The sequence below is a fragment of the Silurus aristotelis genome (assembly GCF_946808225.1).
Source record: "Silurus aristotelis genome assembly, chromosome: 6".
NCBI classification, from domain to species: domain Eukaryota; kingdom Metazoa; phylum Chordata; class Actinopteri; order Siluriformes; family Siluridae; genus Silurus; species Silurus aristotelis.
In genome coordinates this window covers 11,161,472-11,177,066 of record NC_139579.1, presented here as the reverse complement: position 1 = coordinate 11,177,066, position 15,595 = coordinate 11,161,472, and positions in this window count along the sequence as shown.

Sequence of the window (15,595 nt, the reverse complement as noted above, 5' to 3'; positions counted from 1 at the left end):
ACAAGTACACTCCAAAATGTAGTGGAACATTTTCCCAAAAGAATAGAGGTTACTATAACAGCAAATGGAGACTTAGTGTGGAACGGGATGTTCAAAAATCACTTATGGTCAGGTGACCACAAACGTTGTCCCTATAGTGTATCTTTGTTTTTATGACACTGTAATAAAAGAGCATTGGTATTATGGAACGCTTTGCGTCTTGAGTCTGCAACACTAGCCCTCTTCAGTGCAGTGCTGAAAGGCATCTTTTATTTTTGGGAGGTGTGTATATGTGTGTGTGAGGGGATGGTGTTAAGCAGCCTTCTGGGTAATCTCCAGGGTGAGCTAATTAGCACCGACTACATGAGGAGAAAACCAAGTGCCTTTTCAACTTGTGATAAAAAAAGACAGCCGGAGTTTCATTCTCTTGACTGCCTCGCTGGCAAATTGCCTGCTAAATGAAAGCAGTATTTCGCTATCCGTATCCGAGGCTTCCTTGAACTCCGAAACCCTTTTCTCTGAAAGAGGAAGAGGAAGAAGAATCTCTTTTTCTTTAGTTTTGTTACTTTTTTCTGAAACGCTTTCTTAGCGGTACCCTATTCTTTTTGGAAGCCTTTCATAGCAAACTTAGTAGGATGCTTTGGAAATACATTTGAAAAGAAAAACAAGAAAAAAAAAAAAAAAAAAAAAAAAAAAGAAAAGCAAAGCTCGGAATTTGAACCGAATACTAGTGCATACAATTAGCGGGCGTGAGAGGAAAGTGTGACACAATCTATTAGCCGAAAAGCCCTGAATGGATTTTGTTCAGTTAAAAATCGCAGACAAAATGTCATATCCAGCATGGTTAAATAATCTCCATTTTCTTACATGTTTGCATAAATGACTGCAATGTTTCCTTATAAATAAGTAAAATCTAATCAATTAAATTAAATAAAACACTTTCGAAACAACCGCATCCCTCGTTTTATTTGCTTTTGCTGAAAAAGATTTGGGACACCTGACTTTTCAGCCATATGTGCCTCTTTGCAAACTGTAACATCATTTTGGATATACAGAATTGTACAGGATGCCCAAACATGTTTGAGCATGCCTTTGTTTACAAAACGAGCTCCATGAAGCTATGCTTTACATGGATTGGAGTAAAAATTTTAGAGGCCTCCTACAGAGCTTTGATTTTAACCCTATTGAACACCTTTGGGATAAATTAGAATCCTGACTGCATCCCAGGCCTCCTCACTGTACATCAATACCAGCTCCACAAGCACACTCCAAAATCTAGTTGTACATCTTTCCAAAAGAGTAGATATTAGTATATTATTATTATAATAGCAAATGGGGACTAAGGTTGGAATGGGATGTTCAGGAAACAGATACAAATCTTACGCTCAGGTTTCCACAAACATCTGTTCATATAGTATGTACAGTAATTTAGATATGAAGTGTAAATACCGTATTTTCCGGACTATACGCTGCTACTTTTTTCCCACGCTTTGAACCCCGCGACCTAAACAATGCAGCGGCTAATTTATGGATTTTTTCTGCGTTTTCCCGATTTCACAAGCTTCATGCCAAAAAACTGCCCCATAACATTAGACTAATGAAATTGCCGAACGGGTTCAGGTAAAACAATGAAACTCTTTATATTAAGTCTGTATTCTTCACTTTTTGTCAGCTGCATTTCTCTTTTTTCTTTTTAGAAGAGCACTTTTTTCCTATTTTAAAGTGGTGAGTGGAGGCTATTCCCATCGCAACTGCAAACACAATACAAAAACCACATTAAGGTGCATAATTTCTCTGATATGAAAGCATCCAACTTATTCAGCGTATGGAGTGTGAAATGTATAGTCGGTCTTTCTCTGTTGCTAGCGATTATCTTATCTATGAGAAATAAAGTTATTTAGCTCTTTGACGGAGTTAGCTTTTCCCTGAATTCGGCATTAGAGCCCTCGCAGTGGGGCGAGTGGGTGACGACTCGGCGAAATACTCTCAAAGCCAAAGGTAACGCTAAGGCTGGCCCACAGGAGCACCATTTCTCTCCACTTTACATGTCCAACAGATTTGCTCTCCTTAGTGTAGAACCTGCTAAAAAAACTGAAAGATCTCTGGTTATAAGCAGTGTTGGGCAACGTTACTTTTAAAAGTAATGCATTACATTATTGAGTTCCTTCCCAAAAAAGTAACTAATTATGTTACTTAGTTACTTTTAATGGTAAGTAATGCGTTATATTACTTTTGCGTTACTTGTATCTCTTTCAGGCCTTACAGGTGTAACAGGTGTAATATAGATAATTGCCATTAAGAAATAAGTTATATTAGGGCAAAAGACATTTCCTAAACATTTAAAATGCTTAATAACTTCTTATAGAACAATAAAATAAATTTTGACCACAAGGCTGAACCCTTTCCAGTCGCACTTTTGTACACTGCTTTTCAATCTGCCTTCGCCGTCAGGAATGTAACTATCGTTCGTGTTTATAAGGTTGAGGGTGTGGGCTGCACACCGGTGATGTGAAGGGAAAACATACCTTTCGCTGTCATCACGTAAAACGTGCAATTCCGTAAATATCATCATCAGCTTGAAACATTCTGAATGCTTTTACAAAGTTTGCGCTATTATCAGTGACCGTGGCAGTTTATCTTCCCACAAAGAGCAAATGAGCTGTGAATTTGCTCTCTCTCTCTCTCTCTCTCTCTCTCTCTCTCTCTCTCTCTCTCTCTCTCTCTCTCTCTCTCTCTCTATCTCTCTCCGCTGCGATGGCATCGTACATGTGTCTCCCACGGAGAACTTTTATTCTGAGCAGTCCATAGATTTGCAGTGGTGGAAAGTCGGCCAAAGTTTTCTATATTTCTGTCTCCATTTCCATATATGCAACATTAAATATACACACACACACACACACACACACACACACACACACACATCTGTAGTGCTGTGCTTTGCATGCAGATGTTTTTTTTTTAAGTGGTATTTTTTGCAGTTGACAAGAGCTTTTCACCAACACATAATCTACACTTAACCATTATTCCTTTCTCCTTTTCCTCGACTATTTTAAAAATAGCTTCTGACCAGATTCTGTTCCCGCGGCTCGCACGTATGAGTGCGCGATTCTACGTGACTACGTTCATTTGAATTCAGTATTTATTTTTTATGCAAAATAATTTAACTGAAAAGTAACTCGCAATCCTTTTTAAAAAAAGTAACTCAGATATTAATTTGTAAATTTATAAAGTAACGCGCTACTTTACTCGTTACTCCAGAAAAGTAATATTATTACGTAACGCACGTTACTTGTAACGCGTTACCCCCAACACTGGTTATAGGAGACTCTATTCTGAGGCACATAAATTTAGCCAGGGCAACAGACATAGCAGTTAAGCTTATGTTTTTAGGAAACCATAAGTTTTTTAAGATAGTTTTTCAAACAGGAGCTAATGATATATGCAGTCGACAGTCAAAGGTTACTAAAAGTAACATTATAGAGGTGTGTAAATTAGCGAACTCAATGTCCAATGCAGTAATATGCTCTGGGTCCATACCAAAGCGGCATGGCGATGTAGCTTACAGCAGGTTATGGTCGCTGAACTGCTGGATGTTCAAGTGGTGCTCTAAAAACAATGTTGGCTTCATAGATAATTGGAGCAATTTGAAGGGCAAGGCTGGCCTGTTAGGGCGGGATGGTATACATCCCATTCAGGAACGTGCTGCTCTCATTTCTTGTAATATATGTCATAGTTTCAGAACAGCAGCAGTTAACCAGTGACTATCCAGAGCCAAGGTCAAGAAGCAGACAAACAGGCTAAACCAAACGTCTGCTAGCTGCATGGAGTCGTCACTCAAGGTCCACCAAATTGAGACTGTGTCTGTCTCTGGAGCAACAGCAAAATGTGGAAAGAATTTTTCAGAAATTCTGTTTAAGAAACTTGAATAACATTTAATTAAATAAGACTGAATGCACAGCCAGCACCTCTGATTATTGACGAAATCAGTAGTTTAATGTATTGTGTTTGACAGAAATGTGAATTAAACCGAACAAATATCTAGCATTAAATGAAGCTAGGAGGCGGTGTCATAGCTATTTATAATATTAATCTCAGCGTCACACAAAAACAAAACACAAATGCACACAAATTCGTTACACCAACATAAAATATTTAGTCTCCATAAGCAAGTCTAGTTAGTCAATTCCATTCATTATTATTTTTAGACCCCAGGGCCTTAATTAAGCATTAATTGTTGATGACTTTAATATATATTTTGATAATCAGAAAGGTTCCTCAAGAACAGCAGTTTTGTCCATTGTAGATTCAGTAGCAATTAATCAGAAAGTTATAGGACCCACTTATATTGGTGGACACACTCTTGATTTAATACAAATGTTTGGATTAGATATGAAAATATAGTTATAATTCCACAGTCTGAAGCTATTTTAGATCATTACCTTATCGCCTTTAAAATCTGCCTCAGCTATAGTTAAGCGTCCATTTACGTCAACTACATCAACAAGGTTAATCAACAATCTTCCGGAGTTATCGACATTAATTAGATCTACGTTTGACCCCTCAGAGCTCGACTGGGCCACTGAATGCCAAGAATCAACGTTCAGTTACATTCTAGATGATTGAGCTCCCCTTAAAACCAAAATGATCAGAGAGAAAAAAATGAAGTACAGTGGTATAATGATCATATGCTCACCTTGAAACAGACCACTCGGAAATTAGAACGTCAATGGCATCAAACCAAATTGACAGTATTTCAAATAGCATGAAAGGAGAGCCTCCTGAGTCATAAAAAATCTCTTAGTGCTGCTCGATCAGCATATTTCTCCACCCTCATAAAAAATAACAAGCAAAATCCTGGATTTTATTCAGTACTGTAGCAAAATGAGCAGGAAATACAAGCGCTGCACTAACATGCACACCATCAATAGGCAGTGATGATTTCATTGAAGAGAATGACTTAATTACATTTATTTCCTCATCTAAATCATTAACTTGTATTCTTGATTGCTTGCCTATAAGTTTCTTCGAACAGATCATTCGAGAAGTATTTGAACCTGTTTTAAAAATAATAAAATATTCCATGAGCACTGGTTATGTACCTCAATCCTTTAAACTGGCTGGTATCAACCCCTTAATTAAGAAACCTGGCCTTGACCCTTGTCAGCTGTCCAACTATAGGCCATTATTAAACCTCCCCTTTATCTCCAATATTCTAGAAAAGGTTGTAGCACAGCAGTTCATAGCACAGAGACAGTGTAGTGTTGGTTAAAGTGGTAATGTTAAGGAGTGTGTAAATGACATTAGACAGTGGATGCTTTATAACTTCCTTCTGGAAGTACTTTTACTAGGACCACATGCAGCTAGAAGTAAACTTTCGGATTATGTAGCATCCCTGAATGATCTTTCTGCTTCAGTGTGTACAGCAGTTAAGACCTTGGTGTAATTAGTGACTCTAGTCTTCTTTTTGAAGCTCATGTGAATAATATTATCAGGATTGCCTTCTTTCACCTTAAAAATATTGCAAAAATTAGAAACATGATGTCGTAACAGGATGCAGAAAAAAAACAGTTCATGCTTTTGTTACATCTAGATTAGACTACTGTAACGCTTTACTGTCTGGGTGTTTGAGTAAGTGTTTTTGTTAGTCCAGAATGCAGCAACAAGTGTCCTTACCAGATCTAGAAAATATGACGACATCTTCCCTGTTTTAATCAGTCTCTCCATTAAATCTCTCATTAATTATAAAAGACTACTTCTGACGTATAAGGCGCTTAACAGGCTCGCGCCTCAGTATCTGCATGAACTTCTTTACCATTATGATCTCCCACGCCTACTTAACTCAAAAGGTGCAGGCTATTTGTTGGTACCTCAAATAATAAAGACTACAGCAGGGTGCAGACCTTTCTCTTTAAAGCCTGACATGGGAAAAAACTCCCTGAGACGATGTCAGAATGAAACTTTGAGAGGAACCAGACTCAAAAGAGAACTCATTCTCATCTGGGTGACACCATTCATTACAGTTCAATAATTGTTGAGAGGATCAACTGTTCAATCACGGATTAATTGCAAAACTGTTCATGGCCAGTTTAGTTTAGCAGTGCTAAACCATTGTTGCAGAACTGTTTGTATGAATTACAGCTTTCTGCCTTAATATTATTTTTTTCTATAAAGATTATTCATATCCAATAAAAAGGATGAAGTTGAAGTGTCTCCCAGATTGTAATTAGTTCAGACAAATCCAATTAAAACCCATTAGGACCCCATTAGCATCATATATGCTCCATTTAACATTTGGAGATCTATTCTTGTAATCAGGAACAGGTAGTAAAATCAAGCAGCAAAATGACCAATGAGATGAGGCTGGAATCATTCAGTTATGCACACACACACACACACACACACACACACACACACACACACACACACACAGATTCTACAGAAAAAAACCCACAAAAGTATAAATGGTTCAAAAAGAGCAACTGTTCTGATCTCAAGCTTTTCTTAAAAAAAGTCCGTCTTGTAAATACCAGTTTCTTCTCCTCTGTCAGCCATTGTGGAATTGAAAACAGTTATTAAATCCACACGAATATCTTTGAGCTTGTGCAGTTTGCTACAGATGTGGTTTGTGAGCTCTGACTAGAACGCCATCCAATCAAAGGACGAAAATGAAAATGCAGACGTGATCGAACGCCTTCTAGAGGGTGTGGGAGTGGTCAAGTCGCAATCTGTTTGGTTAAAGCAACAGCTTGCAGCAACATGTAATTGTAAGCTTTAAGACGCCTGCAGTGTTTACTGGAGATAAGCGAATCCGGATTGATCTGGTTTAAATAACCCAATGCTTTACTTATATGACTCGGGATTCATGAATCATTCTCTTCATTTTCTCACAGTAACAACAACATCTGTAAACACAAGATGTATAAATTACACCATTTAGTTGTTCCAAGTTGTTGTTAGCAAGTAATTGAAGCAACAAGTAGCAGACTGAGGTGTCCAGGAAACTTCCAGTTTCAGATCAGAAACACGAGGGACTCAGTTTCACGGGTCTTATACTTGTCCTAGCTTGAGTCTAGCTTGAGACTTGAGTCCACAGATTCGGTGAATTCTAAGGATTTAGTGAGTGCCCTCTAGTGAAATTCCAAGGCAAAATCAGGCAGAATCCCTACTGACTCTTGGGACTCGTGAGACTCGGATGCGTTCACTGAGTGATTCAGAAGGATTTAAATCAGTAAATTTAGATTTGAATTTTCCATCTCTGGTGTTCACCGTGAAGGCAGATCAATACCTTTGAACCAACATATGATGTGACTGCTGAAATCTGTTGGATAGAAACTCGAATTTCAATTTACACTACTTGAAGCGTCACAACCGAGAGTAACACTATGAAATGAAAAGAATAGACTATTGGTTAAAATGTAATACATATTCATGTACAAAAATATATTAAAACGATAAGTCAGTGAGTTTAGGCCAGCAGAGAACGTTTTGCTGGCCCTGACGGCCCACCACTGATGAATAGTAGAAGTATTATGAATAGTAGTAAGGGAGTAGGAGGAGAAGTATTTAAGTTCCACTGAGGAGAACCGAAAGTGCCTTCCTATTTTACAGAGAGTAGAAAGACATTATAAGCATCACCTCCAGTCTTAACATCTGTCTTAACCTGATATTGCTGTGCTAGGCTTTTGTAATATCTGGACCTTGAAAACACACACACACACATTGCGAAGTCAGCACCAAATAGCAGGGCTTTTAAACTGTGTGGCAGAGTGCATTGGTAATTTCCATAAATACACCTGACTTTGCCCTTTTCAAGTATTAGAGGAATTTTCTCTGTCTTTTTTCTTATTAGCGTTTCTCTGCCAGAAATGCTAACATATACACAAACACAGCATTTAAAGTTCATTTCCATTTCAACTCCTCGGAGTCGGTATCGCAGGCACGAATCGCAGACATATTATACCAGAGCGACTGCTGAGGTGCACAACTTTTTTCACGCAGTTTCTCGTTGTGTAGTTTTTTTAGTGTAACAAAAAAAATTTTCTTCAAGAAGTTTTCTTTTTCACTGGTTATTATGTAATAGTTTCTCGATCCTGATGTCTTTTTGCGTGCACTTTCATTTCAGAAATTTGATGTGATGTGTGTTTTTTGTTACCAGTTTCTTATCATATAACATTTTAATCGTTTTATTTTTATTACATTTTTTTTTGTTGCAGCAGGTTCGCATTTTGTAGTTTTTATTTTTTCTAAGTTTTTCTCATTGTGTAACATTGTTTAATTGTAACAGTTCCCAATTCTGGAACTTCGAGCTGCGTCTCAACGCTTTGAGAACGCCTCACATTGTCCATGCTCTGAACTACGTGCGGGCGTTGTCGTGTAAACCAGGAAGCTACAAAATGGCTGCGCTGTGTTAGCAAAACTGGTTTCTGCTTGTTTAGGTAAGCGCTTTGTGTGTATCTGCGCAGCCATGAGCTTACATGCAGTCGGATGTGTTGTTTGCTTAGCTAAGGAGCATGCTTAGTCGGCTCTCGAGGTAGTCGGCTATTAGCATTTTTAGGCGTGTGGCTATGCGCTTCCGGCTGCTGGCCGAGCTCCTGTTCTCCAGGGAAAGCACTCGTTTCGGTATTGCCAACAAAAGCCTCTTCGGCTCTAGTAGGTAGGGCTACGCAGAAGGTCAGGCCCGGGGTTGCCTCCACACGATGAGTGTGTTGCAGGCATACCAGGCTGACCTGCTTTGTAAAATGGTGAGGGCTTCGGGTCTGGGGCTGACGGTTAGGAGTTACGTCGTGCTGCGACCTAACCCTCGGACCACCAAGGTACAGCGCGGCAGTAGGTCGGTCAATGTCAGCCCTAGTGTCCACAGAAGCCTTCTTTAGGGCTGGATGCCATGGTGCAGACATGGCCGAGGCTCCTGGTAGCACCTTGATGGCCAGGCAGACCACGGTTTGCGAGCCTGGTGTCCCTTCTCGAGGGCCCTCCATGGGAAATTCCTCCCAGGAGGGATTTCCTCCCACAGGCAGGGGGAACCCTTGTTCAGTTGTGGAGTCTGTGGCTGTGGCCCCTGAAGAGGCACAGTTTGTAGCAGCTGGTCTCTCTGCTAAGGTAGAGGAGACCATCCTCCATTCCAGAGCTCCCTCCACGAGCAGGTCGTATGCCGCGAGGTGGTGACTGTTCACGACGTGGTGTGAGCACCACAGGTTGGACCCAGTTAACTGCCCGGTTGGTTCAGTTCTGGAGTTCTTACAGGGACAGTTTGACACAGGGTTGACCCATTCAACCCTGAAGCTTTTGCAGCTTATATTACCACTGCCTGCAGGGCAGTCACTGGATAGGCACCCTCTGGTGACACGTTTCCTCCCCGGCGCCCATAGGCTGAGGCCCGAGAGGCGACCCAGAGTGCGTGTCTGGGACTTGGCCGTTGCGTCCCTGCAGCGCTTACCTTCTTTCTGTGCAGAAGCCAGTGTCACTACCACAGCGCAGCCATTTTGCCACGATGACGTCACGATTTGCCTATTGGCCATCTGGCCAATGGTGGTCAATGGTGGCTACATGTGGTTCAGAGTGTGGACAACACGAGGCGTTCCCAAAACGTTGTGACGCAGCGTCTCATTCCCTCGGGAAACTAGGGCTACATACGTAACCTTTTTTTTGTGTAGCTTTTAATTTTTGGCATTTTTATTGTGCAGAAATTTCTTCTAGCAGTTTCTCATTGTGTAAAATTACATTGTGCCAATTTATCATTGTGTAGATTTCCATTGTTTTATTTCCTTGTTGCGTAAATTTTCATTCTAGAAGTTCCATATTGTGTGACTTTTTTTTCGTAGAGTTTTTATTTTAGTAGTTTTTTCATCATGTAGCTTTTCATTGTTCTATTTTGTTTATTGTGTAACTTTTCATTGTTACAATTTCTTACTGTGTGACTTTTCATTGGTGTAATCTCTCAAAAAACGGTGTCAGTGCTGCTTTTTGGAATCTGCTTCAGATTTGGAATAATAGACTTTAAAAAGAACAATTTTTAAGATTTTAATAACTGCAAATTTGTAAAAAAAAAAATCGTCTGAAATATCACATTGACATAAATACATAATTAAGTACAACCCCAAATGCAAAAATGTTGGGACACTGTTAAAAAAATGTAAATAAAAACAGAATGCAATGATTGCAAATCTTATAAATCTATATTTTATTCACAGTAGAACATTAAACTGAGGAAATGTACCATTTCAAGGAAAAGAGTAATTTAATAAATCAGTGTTGAACAGTATATACAGGTTTTAGAGCAACAAATGCTTTTATCCAGAAAACATGTTTCTCAGGAAAGCATATTTGGTTTTTCTGTCCTTACTGAAACTGACATAATGTCGTAGTAGTAGAGTTAAGGTGCTAAACTGCCCTGCCTGCAGTCTAGACCTTTTACATTTTGCAAACATTTGGTGCATCAGGAAACAAAAAATACAACAAAGAACACCAAGAACTGTTGAGCAAAACCTGTGTCCCCCCGGTCGAACATGATTTCCTTGGGGAGGCCGAAGTTCCAAAAGACGTGATGGGACAATGCCTCGGCAGTCTCTAGAGCTGTGGGCAGGTGATAAAGTCAATCCCCAGGTGTGACCAAGGCCGTTGCAGGATAAGCAGGGAGACCAGCTTCCCTGCGGGTAAATGTCATGGTGTCTTTGAGATGGCACAGACGGAGCAGCCTTGGACGAATCAGGAGACCTCCCCGCTCATTCCGTGCCACCAATAGCATGCTTGGGCTAGGAGGAGGGTTTGTCTTCTCCCCGGGTGGCCGGAACCTGGGGCTTCATGAATCAACTTTAGCAGGGACTGATGGCATGGCCCGGAGACGAATGTCCTTCCTTCAGTGCACCCGGTGGGGGTGGGCTCTCCTTGCACCCTGCTTGAATCTCCTCCTCTACCTCCCAGACGATGGGGCAGAGGATCAGGTTTAAGACTTCAGCTCCTGGACGGCCTCCTCGGCCTCTGGGGTCCACGTAATGGTCTTGGCCTTCCCCTTCAGCAGATAGGTGAGTGGGGCAGTCACCAGACAGAAGCCCTGGATGAACCGGCGGTAGAAGTTGGCAAACCCCAGGAAGCGTTGGAGCTCCTTGGTGGTGCTCGGGTGGGGCCAATCCACTTTCCCCTCGTCCATCCGTATCCCAGACGGGCTAATCATATATCACAAGAACTGCACCTCCAACCGGTGGAACTCACACTTCTTGAGATTGAGGTAGAGGTGATGGTCCCTTAGTAGCTTCAGGACTTGGGGGACGTGGCCGCGGTGTTCGATCGGGAAGTACAACAGTTTCTCCTTGCTTGCCAATGTTTACTTCTGTTATTTTCTTATATTTAAAGGTGCACTAATCAAAATAAAAAATTGTTTAAAGTAAACAGAGAACTTTACACATGTACAAGAAACAAAGTTATTGCCTATATATCTTGAATGACAGGTGTCTCGTCCAATGATCGGTAAGTGTTCCATTCACATCTATACCTACCTTTGCTGGTTTGTCTGAATTGTTGTTGTATTTGCGGATTTGTTATTTTGTTTTCGGATTTGTTATTTTGTTTTTGCATTTGTTATTTTGTTTTTGAATTTGTTAATTTGTTTTCTAAATTGTTAATGTGTTTTGCACTTCTCGGCCACCATTAGATTTGCAATCTGTTTTTAATTACATTTTGCACAGTGTCATTTTGCACAGAAACTTTTTTGGAAGTGGGGTTACTTTAACAAATTATATATAAACCTTCAAATAAAGTAAAACATTTCTCACGGAAGTATTAATTTGAACTCTACGACAATGATAAGGATTTGTACATGAAGTTACCCGAGTATTCACCCAAATTCTGAATTTCCCAAGATAAGAAGCTTTAAAAAATATATTATTTTCAATAAAGTGTGCATGGGAGCTACCTGTTTTTTTTTTTATATAGACTGTGAGATTTTTTTAGGGATCACACATTTCAGTGCTCTTTTGCAGGATTTTGCGATTCCCTGGATCCCTGATCAACACCCTGACTAGTGAACTAATCTGACTCAGATGCACCCCAAGACATGGGGTCAAAGGAACTGGATGCAGAGCTCAGGGACAGGGTTGTATCGAGACACAGATGGGAAAAAGCCTACAAAAACATTCCCGCTTTATTGAACAGCATGGTGGACTCCAGCATTGTTACGTACGTGGAAGACGTTTAGAGGAACTAGGACTCTTTGTGGAGCTATACAAACCTGTTGAACCTGAGCATCCAAAGGAGAAGAACATGCTATATATATATATAACTGAAAGCACTGTATGTCTATCACATTTTTGTACCTAAAGTGTTACGTAGGCACCTCTGCTTCCAAACTCCGGTGTTGTATACCAGAACATTTGAATAATCTGTAAACACACTGCCTTTCATCAAATTGAATGCATCAGTTAGTACTTTATTTCAATTAATTAACTGAACAGACAAACATTCCCTCTCTTGCAAGTCAACTGGCGTAGATAAGAAACTAATTATATAAGCAGCAGCAAAAATTTTATGATTGTAATTACCAAGCATTTGTCAGAACCAATAAGCTCTTTAATCAAACCCATTATTGAGGAGCTTTTTATTGCTTTGCTGTTTTTTTTTTTTTTTTTTCTGGATTGTGGATCAAATAGTCAAAGCTGCAGGAAATGGTCCTGTGGAGAGCAGATACGATGGAAAACAACGAACAAATTGAGACAATAAAACACATCGTTCAACGTTTACGATGGTGGGTGTGAATTCTAGAGCGATAGATTATATGAAGGGGTTTATATAAATGAGAAATTTAATCCAATTTGCAAGTGAATTGGTCCAAAACACATCCCATCATTGTGTACCGACTGCGAGTATATTTGTATTGACTGTAACCCAGAGAGGGATTTAAGAACCAATGCAGTATCAGGGAATAATTCCATTCAATTATATTCATATAGCATTTTTAACAGTGGACCTGGTCACATTAAGTTAATTTAGGACAAGGGATTAGTTATTAGGAGAGTTCAGCTTTTAGAATTCTCTGTGTGTGTGTGTGTGTGTGTGTGTGTGTGTGTGTGTGTGTGTGTGTGTGTGTGTGTGTGTGTGTGGTGTACATGTACTGATTTTTTTATGTAAAATATTAAAGGTTTTGTACAAATAAACCTGAATTATTATAAATTATGAATAAAATTGTAATGTGAGTCATTGGATATTTTTTTCAAAGAGCTAAACTGTTAAATCTATAATTACACTAGAGTGCTGCTGGTTTTCCCAAATCTGATTGGTAGAAAGGGTTTTATTGACTTTCTATTAGTAGTATCAGTGGTGAAGAAAGCATGGATGGATGGATGGATGGATGGATGGATGGATGGATGGATGGATGGATGGATGGAAATCAAAAGAAAAAAAAACATAGTAAGAAAGAGACACAATTGAATAAAAAGGAAGGAAGGAAGGAAGGAAGGAAGGAAGGAAGGAAGGAAGGAAGGTGACAGACAGACAGACAGACAGACAGACAGACAGACAGACAGACAGACAGACAGACAGACGGAGCATGACGTGAGGAGGGCTTTCAAGAGAGTGAATACCAGGAAGGCAGCAGGACCAGATGGCATCACAGGCCGGGTTCTGAAAGCCTGTGCTGACGAGTTAGCACCGGTGTTCACTGAGATATTCAACCTCTCACTGGAACAGTCTGTTGTCCCCTGATGTTTCAAACAGTCCACCATTGTTCCTGTCCCGAAGAAACCCCAGCCTGCCTGCCTTAACGACTACCGCCCTGTAGCCTTGACCTCAGTAGTGATGAAGTGCTTCGAGAGACTGGTCAGAGACTTCATCACTGCATCACTACCAGACACACTGGACCCACTACAGTTTGCGTACCGTCAGAACCGCTCTACTGAGGACGCCATTGCTCATCATCTCCACACCACGATGAGCCACCTGGACCAAAGAAATGGGAACTATGCAAAAATGTTGATCGTGGACTACAGTTCAGCATTTAACACCATAATTCCCTCCACACTCACCTCTAAGTTGGAGGTCCTGGGACTCAGCCAGCCGCTGTGTCAATGGATCTCTAACTTCCTGACAGACAGACCACAAGCCGTACGGGTGGGAAAACACACCTCATCCACCCTCACCCTCAGCACTGGCGCCCCCCAGGGTTGTGTTCTGAGCCCCCTGCTTTACTCAATGTACACACATGACTGTGTGGCCACATCCAACTCCACCACCATCATCAAGTTTGCTGACGACACTGTTGTGGTGGGTCTGATCTCCAACAACGACGAGACGGCCTACCTACAGGAGATTAAAAACCTGGAGAGATGGTGCCAGGAGAACAACCTTCTCCTGAACGTCAGCAAGACTAAGGAGTTGATCGTGGACTTCAGCACAAAGCGGGAGCGGGCATACCAACCTATAAACATCAGCGGGACCCCAGTGGAGAGAGTGGACAGTTTCCGGTACCTTGGTGTTAACATCACACAGGATCTGTCTTGGTCCTGTCACACCAACACCCTGGTGAAGAAGGCCCGGCAGCGTCTGTACCATCTGAGATGCTTAAGGGACTTTAAACTACCCTCTCAGGTGATTAAGACTTTCTACACTTGCACCATTGAGAGCGTCCTGACGGGCAGCATCACTTCCTGGTTCGGGAACAGCACCATGCAGGACAGACGAGCCCTCCAGAGGGTGGTGCGTTCAGCTGAAATTACCATCCACACTGAGCTCCCTAACCTGCAGGACATCCATAGCACGCGGTGCAGGACCAGAGCCAGGAAGATTATGAAGGACCTCAGCCATCCCAACAATGGACTCTTTTCTCTGTTGCGTTCAGGAAAACGCTTCCGCTCCCTGAAAGCGAACACAGAGAGAATGAGGAGGAGCTTCTTCCCGCAGGCCATCCGGTGTTTAAACCAGGAAACACCCAGGATCTAGAACTGGCCCACTCTCTCCACCATCATCATCACACTTCTCTGTACATATATTCACCTTCGCACCACGTCACTTTAAAACATATCTCACCGTTCGCACCACGACACTTTAAACTCTGGACTTGCACAGCACAGTGCGCTTTTTATTTTATTCATACCACATGGACCATATTGCACCATATTGCACATGGACACTTTACGGACCTTTACACCACACCATACCGCACACGGACACTTTATGGACATAGATTGCCTATTGTTTACATTTTTATTTTTATTTTGTTTACTTTTTTCACTACACATTGTTTACTGTTTATATGTATATCTGCTCATACATTATCCTTTTATATATCTATATATCTATATATCTTTATACCTATATTCTTCTACTTTATTTTATTTATTTATTTTATTTTATTTTAATAGTTTTTCTTATACCTTATAGTTATTTATCTGCCTCCTTTTCTTTCCCCCATCCTATTCCCTCATGCCGGACCATCGTACAAAACATTTCACTACATGTCGTACCCTGTATGTATGTGTATGTGATGAATAAAATTTGATTTGATTTGATTTTGATTTGAGACAGACAGACAGACAGACAGACAGACAGACAGACAGACAGACAGACAGACAGATAGATAGATAGATAGATAGATAGATAGATAGATAGATAGATAGATAGATAGATAGAT